This window comes from Carassius gibelio, chromosome A17 (assembly GCF_023724105.1).
Source record: "Carassius gibelio isolate Cgi1373 ecotype wild population from Czech Republic chromosome A17, carGib1.2-hapl.c, whole genome shotgun sequence".
Classification (NCBI taxonomy): Eukaryota; Metazoa; Chordata; class Actinopteri; order Cypriniformes; family Cyprinidae; genus Carassius; species Carassius gibelio.
In genome coordinates this window covers 6,825,858-6,840,644 of record NC_068387.1, presented here as the reverse complement: position 1 = coordinate 6,840,644, position 14,787 = coordinate 6,825,858, and the positions used below count along the sequence as shown (strand labels likewise).

At 34.3% G+C, this 14,787-nt stretch overlaps 1 protein-coding gene across 1 annotated transcript in view; it reads right to left on the bottom strand.

The window, feature by feature from the left end:
• The window catches only part of LOC127933551 (leucine-rich repeat and fibronectin type-III domain-containing protein 2-like), a 115,645-nt gene that overhangs the window by 56,836 nt on the left and 44,022 nt on the right, over positions 1 to 14,787 (bottom strand). The window contains exon 2 of the mRNA XM_052530594.1: positions 6,663 to 6,800. The gene's annotated coding sequence lies outside the window, so the exon portion shown is untranslated. The remainder of the gene's footprint in view (positions 1 to 6,662; positions 6,801 to 14,787) is intronic.

The window sequence follows — 14,787 nt, the reverse complement described above, 5'->3', positions numbered from 1 at the left end:
TTTTTAAACAGCCATAAGCTCAAATATTTGAACCGATGAATGTGTAAAATGGCACTTTTGCTTTTAACCATATTTAATGTAATATCAGAACTGTACTGTGCAGATCATAAATGAATAATGTCAAGATATGAGACTCATAATCCATTATAAATTAAGTGGATTTGACATGCTGTTCATTGCATGTTATAAATAATCACTCATAAAAGTTATAACCACAAATAAGTTAGTTTTATAATGCATTATAATCGTTGCTATGATTATTTATGAGATGAAACAACATATTTTGTTTTTTTATTTATTTATTTATTTATTATAATGCATTATGCATTCGTTACAATGCCTTAATAAATCCCTTATAATGTGTTATAAATACAAGCTTCATAGAAAGTGTTACCGGAGTGCCTTTCTCATTTCAAATGGGCATAATGTAGTTTATTGTATTCATCCATCTATTCTCCAATACGCTTGTAACATCATGGGGATGCTGGAGTCTATCCAGTATCTTTGGCCGAAGGCAAGGAAACACTCTGGATGGATGGCAAATCCATCACAGTGTTAACATACACAGAGACAAACACACATTCATACTCTCATTCATAACACTTAAATGCAATTTAGTGGTTTGGAAAGCAGTGTACATATCAGGAACTTCAATGTTTAATGATACATCTAAGGTACTATGACATAATAGTATCTCAGATTCATCTTTAAACAGTTAAGTTAAGGTGGATCTGTGTATACGTACATATACCAGTTTTAGCTGAACTAAAATAATAAACTTGTACTGAAGTGACTGTAACAAACTGTTGGTTATGCATAAATTAAATACCACATCAGATGTCACCTTTTTTAAAATTACTGATTTGGAACATTATACACCTACAACACTTATTTCATTCACTTCAATACTCTAATAAGCTTTGTGTGCTTTTTATATTATTTTTTAATAATTTATTTATGTTTGCTGTCTGACAACATAATCCAGTGTGTTATATGTTATTTCCTGTGATTTTGATTCAGGTAAACACATTTATGACACCTCTGTGTCAAGTTAAACATGTATGGTATTCATGATACGCCTTTGTAAAAATGGCTTTGGACTTAGATACTGGAATACCAGATAGATTGTCCTTGTACTGTGTCTGTGGAGCTTTATATATTCTGCAGTTTTGTCATATCTGTGTGTATATCCTTTTCAGTGTGATTCAAAGATCCTTTAAAAATATGAAAATTATGCCATTATACTGTATTAGCATTTACAGTCACTTACTGTACATTCTTGTCTCAGAAATTTTACAGATACAAATGTGAGAAATATTATTCTTTCTTTCTTTCTTTCTTTCTTTCTTTCTTTCTTTCTTTCTTTCTTTCTTTCTTCCCAGCATTGATTGTCAGATGCAAGTCATCATAACCTATTAACCAAATATAATTCATCCTGGGGAATTTGTGGCTTAGTGGTTAGAGAGTTTGACTCCTAACCCTGAAGTTGTGGGTTTGAGTCTTGGGCTGGCAAAACCATGACTGAGGTGCCCTTGAGCAAGGCACTGAACCGACAACTGCTCCCCGGTCGCCGCAGCATAAATGGCTGCCCACAGCTCCGGGTGTGTGTTCACGGTGTGTGTGTTCACTGCTGTGTGTGTGCACTTTGGATGGGTTAAATGCAGAGCACAAATTCTGAGTATGGTCACCATACTTGGCTGTATGCCATGTCACTTTCATTCAGTTATTTTCTTTTTTTACTGTAACTCTGGTAATTATAATTTAATGTGATGTCATTGCAGATATGATTCAGCTATTGCAGTTTTTACTTATTTTCAAGGAAAAAGCATTTTAGAATTAAAAAGACTAAAAAAATATATATATAATCTTATCTTTTGATTTGGCATTCTTTTCAAGCTCTAAGAGAAAACACACACACACACAATAAATAAATACAGTTATGCACACTTTCAAGGTAATCTTTTCAAGTTTAAAATCAAAGAAAGCATTCTAAGAAAAAAATATGAAGACTAATGACTGTAAGCATACTGTTCCACTTCATGAATTCCCAGATAAGAGACTTATTTTGCCTTGGCGTTTTATTTTTTATTTTATTTTTTATCTAGAGAATTATTGTTATTACACTATGATTTTACACAAAACAGAGAGGAAAATGTATGCTATCCAAATGAGAGATTGGCTTTTATTACTATGTGATAGTACACATTTGGTTTAATATATTATTATTTCAAGTTAAGATTAAACTAATGAAGAACATCTTGGAAGAGGCTTTCAACTCAAAAGATGAAACTAAACCTGGAATACCGAATAGCTAGAATATAATTTATCATCCTTAATCTGCATAATCTGATCGGTTACATTATCATTCATATTTAATTATGTATGAGAAGAAAAACCATTTAAAATATATTTTTCATAATTTAAGGATTATGAATTGCATCTGTTCACAGAGAGGATAAAAAAAAAGAATTAATGTCAATTATAGCTTGCAATTTTATTGATAGAAATGACAAAGCAATCTTACAATCTTAATCATCTTCGTTGGTAAGCATATCTGAATTCAAGAAGTGTTGAGTTGTTTATTTTTTAAGCAGCATTACATTTATTTTACTGTTGTTCTATATTTTGCCAAATTGTAAGCCAATATTTAGAAAAGACAATAGAAATAGAAAAAAAAATAATAATAATAATTTTACATACAATATAACAAATGTATTTATTTATTTGTTTGTTTGTTTTAATTGCTATTAGTTTCAGGGAATTGCATGATCAATTAATCCACACATTTACAATAAGGTGTAATACAATCTGTGTAACTAAAAAAAATATATGAATACGAATAGTTAACTTACTAAAACATGCTAATACAAACACAACGTGCAAAACTCACATGAAGCAAAGGATAGAAACGGCAAAACCAATGACACTCAAGGGAGTTTGGTACTGAAAAGAACTGTACGTAGAAAAACTCTCTCTCTCTCTCTCTCTCTCACACACACACAAACACATATCACTCTTAGCACTCTAACTGAGCAGTATTTTACGCTAATTTCTTGGAGTTTGCAGTGGAACTGTTGTCATTTGTGTGGCAGGCGAGTGCACTTAATCCTGTCTCAAGAGGGAGAGCAGTGCCAGATGGCTGAGTACAGCAGCAGAGACAGTGGTCAGGTGGTGGACAGATATTCACCCTCTGAGTACACTGACATACTGGCTGACTGTCAGCAAACAGCATGTGGCATGTAGGCAGTTTACTGGCAGGTCACCAGCTAATGGTTTACCTGAAGTGCTAAACATTTGTACAGTCTGGAAACAGCCACTCTCCTGAGGGGCTTTGGCTAAGCTGACGGCTGACAATCAGCCATCATTGCGGTCGCTTTACAGTAATATTTTAACATGTCAGAGGCAACTGAAAAAGTACTTGGCAAGGTACTTTACATTTTACTACAATGTTAATAATATTACATGATCAAAATGGTTGGTAAGTGTTGCAAAAAACTGCCACCACTACATTAATTGTGGCTATTGTGCTAAGAGTATGTTTTGTATGTTGTTAAGCAGTCATTAGAGTGTTCTTGTTAGCTGCAGAATAACATATATATATATATATATATATATATATATATATATATATATATATATATATATATATATATATATATATATATATATATATATATATATATATATATTACATCAGACATTTTTAAACTGTTAGATTTTTCTGTGGTTTTGGCATTTTGATGGAAAAAAATGACCAAAATCTAAGTGTTTCAATCGGGTTAAACATCTATTATTTTTATATGACAAGTTTACATGTTTTTATTATTTCATATGGTGTTGGGTTATGAAATAAATTTGGTGCGTAATAGTGCATGTAAACCTCTATCCAACAAGTCACAGAATCTGAGATGTCTGTACCAGTATAATAAAGGTTTGTAACTGTAACCTTATGAATCTCTTTATGTATGGATAATCATAATTTGATAATTTTAATAATTAATTTATTTCCAGCTAAAATGATGGTTAAAAGGCAGCAAAACAACACAGTGTTTTCATACAAATTATGATTGTGGCAGAAGGCTATTGATTTTGCATGGATCCTTGCACAATACTGTGCAATGACCTCAAAATGGTTTTAGCATAGCACTTTTTTTTCCCCCAACGATTCGATTTTTACGTTTACAACACATCACATCACAACCAGCTCCATATGTATTTATTTTCTTATGTTGTAAACTTTCTTGGTAGCTCACCATATCATGCACTTGGAATGCAGGTCACTCAGGAGCAAGTCACATTAAAAGAGCCAAAAGTATGGTTGCTTCATCAATTAGGTTTAAGCTAGGATTTACTGTAGGTATCCTATTTTACTTATTTATTTATTTATGTATGTATTTATTATTTTGTATATTTCAGCGTCACTCACTGGTCAATTTATTTAAAAACTGCTGCTGCTCATTGATAAAGGTAATAAGATGTTGCCAGATTCGCATTCATCCATTTTGGTTACAACTGATCATGCTTTAAGCACCATTGCATGCCCTGGACACTTTACTTTGAAAGTGTTGTGAAACATGCAAGTAATGTAATATCATTTTGCACAAATGAAGCTACAAGCCTGCATTTCAATAAGCCAGGGTTGTTTTTAAATGTCCTCTCTGACACTGCAGAATGTATATTAATGGCATTTTTATTTTAGAAGCTAGCAGACTAATTTCATGCGCAATAGGAGACAAACCTGTAAACATTAAAGCTTCAGAAATGTTGTGTTTGGTAATGCTTGATAAAGGTCATGAAATGGCTTTCCCAGCCCACACAATTAACCCGCTTTCTCTGTGAGGCAGCGATCTGTCGGGAGGCAATTAAAGCCCACTGCTTCCTGTTGCGAGTCATCTTCATACCACAAGAACCTAGTTGCAATAACCAATGCAACTGTAAAATGTTTTATTAACCCTTCGCTGGAGTTTCCAGGAAAGCAATACCTAATAAAATCAAAATAAGTATCTGGAATTTGCAAGGTATTACAGTTGAACAACAAATACTATAATCTGAACCATACTGTGGTGTATTAAATGGGAATGTATGTTTCAATTTTGGTTTTAAAGAACTTATCTGTGGCCAGCCATACCGAAATATGAAATGTGGAATGTGGATTTTATAAGAAAAATACCACATTCAAAAGCGTGTGCAAAAATTACAAAATCACAAGCAATGTGGTTTGTCTCCAAATTGCATCATGTTTTGGCCAAAAGAAGGAGCTACTCATCAAGGGTGAAGGGACAAAATCCAAATCTCTTTCAGTTGACCCCCAAACTATCAAAAAGTGGACTCAGGATTTGTAGACAGAGTAAACTTGAAAATATTTAATTTATGCAATGCCCAGTAATATGGTTTAGAATAATTAATAAAATGAGTGTACATAGGACACATTTTTTCAATGGATGCAAATATCAAAACCGCACCACATGAACTGAACTGAACTCAAAGCAATGCCAGATGGAGTTTGTATCAAGCAAGCACCTATAAATGCTTTGAGTTTGCAATAAGCACTATATCATGCTGGCAGAACAGGCTGCTGCCTCTTCATTCGCAAGCAGTAAATATTATGTTAAAGAATTACTGAATAAAACTGTTAATTAGCATTTTGTGGTTTAATAATTGCATTATTCAATATCTCGATTTATATGTTGTTAAAGGATTAGTTCACTTCCAGAATAAAAATGTTCTGATAATTTACTTACCCCCATGTCATCCAATATGTTCATGTCTTTTTTTAGTCACAAATAAATGTAAGTTTTTTTAGGAAAACATTCCATGATTTTTCTCCATATACTGGACCTCAGTGGTGGCCAATTGGCTGAAGATCCAAATTGCAGTTTCAATGCAGCCTTGAAGGGCTCTACACGATCCTAGCCAAGGAATAGGGGTCTTATCTAGCAAAACAATGCGTTATTTTCTTAAAAACATAAACGTGTATATACTTTTTTAAACACAAATGCTCGTCTTGCACTAGCTCGATATCAAGCATCATGTTATCACGTTGGAAAGGTCATGTGTGATGTAGGCGGAAGTACCGACCCAGTGTTTACAAAGTGAACGTGCAAATGCCCTTTACAACAACAAAAAAAAGGGTAAACAACAATGTCGGAAGATTTTGAAGAAAATGAGATCACCATACCCTACCGCATGTGAACTTTCCAATGTGATTACATAATGCATGAATTTGCGGACGCGCATAGTGGAGCTATTGCAAGACCTGCAAACCTTTATTTCTTTGCAACTGTAGACAGAAAGACATTTTGGATGATATGCGGGTGAATAAATGATCAGAAATGTTTTATTCTGGAAGTGAACTAATCCTTTAATTGCAGCCTATTATTCAGGCAAAAAATAAAATAAAAATAAAAATAAAATACATCTAGTCAAATCATAATTTTTCAGCAAGTAAAACTCATTTCCAGATCTGCTCAAAGAAGCTGAAATCCAAATCTTCTGAATTCATTGACATGCCATGCCTGGCATTCAGAATGGCAGTGTTTACACTGACAGCAGTCGCTTGCTGATATCAAGCAGGGATCCAAACATCTTTTCTTGTGCTGACATGAGTTGAACATGAATGACACACTGCAGCAGAAGAAATTCAGTCTAGTTTGTTTACTGACCTTTCGGTCTCCCTACTGGCAACAAACAATCAGAGATGTCTGTCTCTCTCCCTGTGCTCTCGGAGAACTGGGGCAAGGTGACTTCTCTTCCAGCACTCCGCTATAGTAGTATTCCACCTCATTGGGTCACTCGTTCACCTGCAAGACAGAGAAAATACATTTATCTGAACGTGTGCTTTGGAGCTCGAAGTATGTCATATGAATAAATAAATAAATAAATAAAACATTGATTTTTACATTTTCATAACAAAATGTGAGTTTGCAAGTGCAAAACCACTACATTAAGGTATTCTGGGGTGGCTGCTCTGATCCAAGTCAACGGACTTTATGCTATTTTGGTCATTTGCACTAATGCCAGAAATCAATTGATAATATATCACACTGTTGATAATATAAGCTTTATGGCAACCACTATCAAGTAAGATCCACTAAATTTAATTGATGTCTGGAATATGGATCCACCTCATTGTGCAGCAATGGAATATAGATAACTATGGTAAAAAGTATAATAGCATGTTGTTGTTATATATATATATATATATATATATATATATATATATATATATATATATATATATATATATATATATATATATAATTCAGCGATGTTGTATTTGGTGAAATCAAGCTCACCTCACTGTACCAATGTACCACCTCATTTTTTGTAAGCACAAGGTCATGATTTAGTCAATTTTAGCTTGATATAGATAGATTTAATGGTCAATATGGAGTAAAATTGAACATTTATCACACTACTGTTATTTTTCCAATGTCAGAAAAAAAAAATACCTTCAGTATTCTGCCACACTCTTTGTCTTCAGAGATTCAACACTATGATCCATCTAGAGATTCACACTTTTATGTAAATGCTGCTGCTATCAGTCACTTTGTCTGTCACTTAGGCCTATTTGAAGCTGTAGTCTCTTCGATGTTGTCATGTCTTTCACTGACATACTGTAACTCACCACATTCTATTTTGGTATTATCCGTGACGGGTTGATGTACTGATGAAATGCTGCAGCCATGATAAGCCAATACATTTATAAGATTTACTCCTCTTCTCTTTAAACACTGCTCATAATTGCACTTGGGTACAATCAAATAAAATATTGCTGAGACAGATTATAATGCATTAAACTAAAGGAAGTTTTCATATTGATGTGATCATTTTATCACATCATTTTATAAAACATCACAAGACAACACTAAAATGCATCATCAAAATATGATACAGCAGCGGTCCCCAACCTTTTTAGCGCCAAGGACCGGTTTGATGTCAAAACAATATTTTCACGGACCGAGCTTTAAGGTGTGACGGATAAATACAACAAATTAAAATGATACTACTGTCATAAAAACGTTGGTATATTGTAAATATAGTAATAAACATGGATCCACGATTTATTCTTAAGCAACTTTATTAGCAGCGTCCTTATAACATAACGCCAACAACATAACATGAATAACATCCTTTCTGCCCCTGACGCTCACTGACTCTGTGACGTTTAAACATGCCTTAAAAATATGAGATACCGCAAAAATCCAGGGGGGCAGGGTTTCATATTTTTTTGAAGCACCCCTGGGCGCTGCAATTGGCTAGCGGACCCCCACCTGCTGTTAGCATTCCATTGACTCCCATTCATTTTGGCGTCAGCGACCCCTTTGGATTCAACGGAGACAAATTAAGTCAATTAGAAGCACTTACTTCCTGGGGGTCAAGCGTACTGTGCCGACTCAAACTGAGCTTGATGAAGTAGATGTCACGTGAGCAACCTGTAAGTCTTCCATTCACTGTGCCTAGAGAAATCTGAATCACCCACCGAATCTTCCAGAGAAGACGAGCGTGAATGGGAGCAAATATTGGTATTCTGATTAATAAGTGACGCCAAAATGAATGGGAGTCAATGGAATGCTAACACCGGGTTGGGGTCAACTAGCCAATGGCGGCGCCCAGGGATACATCAAAAAAATATGAAACCCTGCCCCCCTGCTTCTAATTGACTTCATTTTTCTCTGTTGAATCCAATGGGGTCTCTGTGTCCATTTATTTTATTGTCTATGCAAAAATCCACTGGCCCCGCTCTACTGGTCCAATCAGCGCAGGGTTGTGCCAGTGTTGTTTTGTGTCGAAAATGTAAAAAAATATATATAATGAACGAGTACATCATGAATCTATTTTCCCAAACCGTGTTTTCGTCTTTTCCTGAATCACTACAGTACCCTTATAATGGGTGTTTATATTCAGACTATTTTAATCTGGTTGGGGTCGGAAACGCTGCAGAGTAGCACTGTACCTGCGTGACTTGCCATAGATGTAAACAGAGTGAAGTAGCTCTGGCTACAATGTTCTTCCGTCAGACTCGAGCGCCAAAAGTTACCGACTGCAGCTTTAATGTAAGTTATTTATTCTTTCTTGTGCTGCCCGGTACCAAGTGACGCACGGACCGGTACCGGTCCGCAGCCCGGGGGTACTGTGTACTGTGATACAGTATCAAGGACACACCTGCAGGCCAGTATGATTTATGCTATAAGATGCTGCACAATCTATCACTGTGATGAAAGTCAACCACAATAACAGTGTGCTGCTGTGAGGAGAAGATTCACCTCACACTTTGCAATAAATTTTAGCTATTCTAATCAAAATAGTATCTTATGAAAATATGAGTGGTGCTTGCAAACGTAAAATGTAAAAAACAAATATATATATATATAATTTAAATAAACGACATTAGCAACGTGGTTTTATATTTGCAAGCACCACTAATATTTTCTTAAGATAATATTTTATGTAATATATATATATATATATTAGTGGTGGGCCATTAACGGCGTTAACGTGCTGCGTTAACGGGAGACTCTTCTCGGGCGATAAAAAAATATTGCTGTTAATCTATTCTCAAAGTTGGGTTGGGAGCTGAGTCTATACTACGCGAGCTATGATGACTTTCACCTTGATATTTTAGTGCGGATGTATACCTAGCCAAATCTGTAGGGGGCGAGAACTAATCTTTAAACCTGTGTGTTTGCCTACTGTGAAATTACCACATCAAACGTGACGTGCTAACATGGATGCAGCTGAAGCCGACGGGTTCAGGGATTTTTTAATTTATTTTTTTATTAAAGAAGCTTCCCAATGGAAACCTCGACAAGACGCACGTCTGTTTCACACATAATCCGTCTGCAGTGCGTATGCAGTCCATGTGCGTTACTGAAGCAGCAATATATATATATTAGTGCTGGGCAACGATTAAATATTTTAATCGCGATTAATCGCATGATTTTCTGCGATTAATCACGATTAATCGCAGTATGCGCAAAATTCAATAATGAAATCAAAAGTAGTGTATTGTGTAATTGTATTCTTTCAAAGTTCTACTGTATGAACAAAAGTGCAATACAATTTTGTTTGTCAAAACTTTAAACAAATAAAGTGCTTTTTTACAACAGTTAAAAGTTAGTAGCAGTTAACATTTCTTGTAAATCTTAACTTAAACATTGTAATGCATGTAATCAAATTAAATATAACATTAACGTATAAATAAAACATTAATGTTTTATTAAATAAAACATTAAAGTTTTGTTTAGTTTGTAATATATATATATATATATATATATATATATATATATATATATATATATATATATATATATATATATATATATATAAATTATGTCCAGAACCTCAATCATAACATTTTAACTGCCCCCTTCCGAGCAACAACATCAATCTCCTTAAAGAGAGTCCAAAAAAAAAAAAAAAAAATCTTTCAGTGATGCAGGTTGAGTGGACAAAATTAACTTCATTTAGCCTATCCATTCTTCCAACTTTACATTTACTTACTCATCTGCACCTAGCCAGTTGCTTAGACACACAAGGTCATTCACATTTTCAGATCAGAATCAGAATGAGCTTTATTGCCAGGTATGTTTACACATATGAGGATGAATTTGTTTTCGTGACAGAAGCTCCGCAGTACAACAGAATGACAGCGAAAGAAAACACAAAACATAATAAAAGAATAAAAAATAAAATAAAATAAAAATTAAGTAAATTTGTATTGAGATGATAAAGAGAGACATTTTGCTGAAACGTGCGCTAAACATTTTATTCCTGTTGCACATCAGTGGGACATTTCAAATAAAGTCAGCACACTTAGCACAGATAGCGCAAGAAATACGATAGCTGCTGCGAGACATCTGCTTTTTGAACACGCCCTCTGCGACGCGCACAGTCTCCAGTGTTCTGTCATAGTATATCTGCACAACAGCGCGTTTGACAACGTCCTGGCCAAATGCAGAAAGGTTGTTGGCCATTTAAGCACAGTGCAGCGAGTGCTGCAGAATTAGAACAAAACAAATTCAACTTAGACAAAAGAAGGAGTCGCTTATACAAGCCATTCCAACCAGATGGAATTCGGCTCTGGACATGATTTTCTGTTTTGCGCTGTAGCTCATCCCAAGCAGCAAGTAGCCTACTGATAAACATCCCACCCCTCCTGTGACCCATGGTTTGTGTTGTATTCGGTTGTTTTATTACAGTCTAGCTATGTGTAGTGAAACGCAGTGAGCAACGGACTTTCAAAATAAAAAGTACGTTAACGCGCGATAAACTAATTGTCGGCGTTAATTAATTAATGCGTTAACGCGATAAAAACGCGTTAACTTGCCCAGCCCTAATATATATATATATATATATATATATATATATATATATATATATATATATATATATATATATATATATATATATATATATATATATATATATACAGTGGCACCCTTTGCAGAATCTGTGAAAATATGAGTGATTTTAAAAAATTTGAGAGATCATACTAAATGCATGTTATATTTTATTTAGTACTGTCCTGAGTAAGATATTGTACATAAAAGATATTAACATTTAGTCCACAAGACAAAAAAAAATGCTGAAATTATTAAAATAACCCCATTCAAAAGTTTGTTTACTGAACAATGCCAAGGCTTATTTTAGCTTGTCTTCCAGCCTGGTCATAGCTGGTTTTAGAGTTTTTTTGACCACTTGTTTACCCGATCAGCCTGGGAGGACAAGCTGAACTGCAGCAGTCTGAGGAACCAGCTAAGACCAGCCAACCAAGTTTTCTCAGTTATGTTAGTTTTAGGTACTGTCATATGGTAACAAATGATACCTTATTGAACAGTGTTAACGCATAATTCTGAAATAAACTAATAGTACACCTCTACTCAGCAAACGGCTAAATTAGGTTGTATTTATTATAATAAATGAGGTTGGTCAACGAATATGTTTTAATGGCCTGGTGGCAATAGAATGGTGTCAGTCAGAACCCCAAAGGTTTACATAGATGTACTTTAGTTTATGTTGTAGAACAAAACATCAAAATATAAAGGTCGAAAATGTCAAGTTATGTTTAACATAGGCTTTATTTTACTCATAAATTGAAAAACCCCACAAGAAAAACTCAAAGAAATCATCTGCGAATGAGTTTTCTGGGTTCTGACGTCTTATCTGCACCATTATATATTTAGAGAGCAGGTCAACTGATGCAAATAGAAATCCACTTTGTCAATCTTAAAGTTTACATTTACAATATATTTTTATGTATGACTTTGTAATCCAATCCAAATATTAGTTTATCAGCTACACTGGAAACAAAGTACACCACAATGTCACCAGAACTAACTCTGAGCATAATTGCCTTGTTTTTCCAGCATAATTTTGCCTTGATGGTACATCTAAAATATATCTGAAAAATTATATTTCTAATAAATATCCAACTAAAATTCATTGGTTAAACGTGTAAGTGTGAAAACTTATATTAAGCCCAACATTTTGTCCACAAAAAAAGAAAGAAAAGAAAAAGAAAAACCTCCAGTAACCATGGACGTATGCATTAGACAAGAAAAAGGTTGGATAAAACCAATTCTACATACAGTGCAGATTAAATATGACATTATTAATAGCCAATTAAACATTATCCAGTGAATTTCAATCTCAACTCCCACTCTCTTGTGCAGATCCAACAATTATAGTTTTACTTCATAAAAACAGTGTTTTCCCTTCATTGTTTCTCCATCTTTTTTTAAGTCAAAAAAAGGCGAAGAGTGAAGGAATGAAACACTCATCACAGCACTGACAGGCCAAGAAGTTATCAATGTAACACAGAACATTTCATCAGTCACACCAAAGTTGATGCTCAAAAAAAAAAAAAAAAAAATACATTATGTTATCACCTTCACAACTTTCAGATGAAAGCTGGATACTGTGGTAAAAAAGAACCAATCTTGAAGTCTTTGAAAATATAAAAAACAAGTTGTTGTTGTTGTCTTTCAAGGTTGAGAGGGTCAAAAGAGCCGTATTACAAAGCTAATTTACTCTTTTTTACACATCGACAAACCATTGAAATATGAGTGAATAGAACCACATTTGCTAATTAGGTGACACACACTGATGCCAAACATAGATAATTAATTATAGTAATTAGTAATGCTGCTGGCAAAGCTTTGTGCAGAGATGTGATACTACACAGCATCTACACCCGGGAATCATTTTACATAACTGAGGCAGGGAAATGGCATAAATATTTATGAATTCTAAGGCATATCTTTAAGTAGTTGTGAAATAGAATTTTCAAACAGCCAACTTATGTTGGGGGTCTGACATATTCATGAGTCATGGTGGAGTAGTTTCTGGTCTGAGATCTAATTTTATGATATGATGCTTCACACAGTGATGACCTTCATAACTCCTGTACATATTTTATCCTAGTGACGTACTAACTCATTCACATCAATAAAATGCATTATTTTTTTAAGAAAAGCTAATATTTGAGGTTATAAATGATTTTCTTTGATCTTGTTTTTCTTTGTTTTTGTTTTTTGAAAACCATATTGCACATGCTGCGAGGCAAAGAGTAAGCTGATTAGTTATATTGTTGGATTAGTTCTAACAGATTTCATTTCTTAAATCTTGTCTGCATAATCTGTAATCTGATTGAAATTGTTCCTCAACTGTGACATTTTATCTCAGAGCCAGATCAAACTACAAAAACATAGGTACGACTTAAAAACTAAGCCCTTGTGTGTTGTTTTGGAAAATGACTAATCGCAATAATTAATTAATTCAGAGACCTAATCACTCCAATAAAAAGGCAGTTGTGAGATGCACTGAGGGAAATTCTGCTTACATTACATGCTTCAGCAACATACCTTGTACATCTGCCACAATGTGCACACTTCAGGGAATGTTTAAAAAGCACCATTTAAATCTCACAGGATAAGGCCCAATTTGTAAAATGTCTTCAGGATGAGGAATTCGGCTAAACTAAAAAGTTACCCTGCTGACATTACACTCTGATGTGTACAACTTTAAGAACAAATGACTATGAATACAAATAAAATGACATTGCGTCACAGTCGGGCGGGCAGATTTTTGACTAATCCCCTTACTAATTGCTGTGTGACCTCTTCACCTGATCATGTAAAATCAATAAGTATTATGTTGGTGCAGCTGTGACAGTTCGCCAAGGGCTTAGAGAACCTACCAATGATCCTTTATTCTTACATTAAGTAAATTAAACTTAACAAATAAAGATGTTCTTTATTGTTTGCTGTTGTGGTCTGTTGACATGCACAATTAATTCCTCATAGAAACAATGGATACACATTTAACCATTGTAAAGGCAGACAACAGTTTCCAAATAAGTAGTTTTCTTATTTAATTAATCCATTCATACTTGTAATAATTAAATGGACTGGATTATTTTTAGCCTGGAGTAAATTAAAGAAGTAAAAAAAAAAAAAAAAAAAAAAGTTGACTTCATTTTTGTAAGTTCTACTATCTAGACTATATGGATAAAATTGGGACACCTAACCATTACACCAAAATGGACATCAATGACATCACATTATAAATACAGTGACCTTAATATGAAGTTGGACTCCCTTTTGCAATTATAACAGCTTCCGCTCCTCTTTGAAGAATTTCCATAAGATTTTGGAGTGCTGCTGTGAGAATGTTCGCCAGTCATCCAGTAGAGGCATTTGTGAGGTCAGGCACTGATATTGGACAAGGAGTACTGGTTCTCAATCTCATTTCCAGCTCATTCCAAAAGTGTTCGATGAGTTTGAG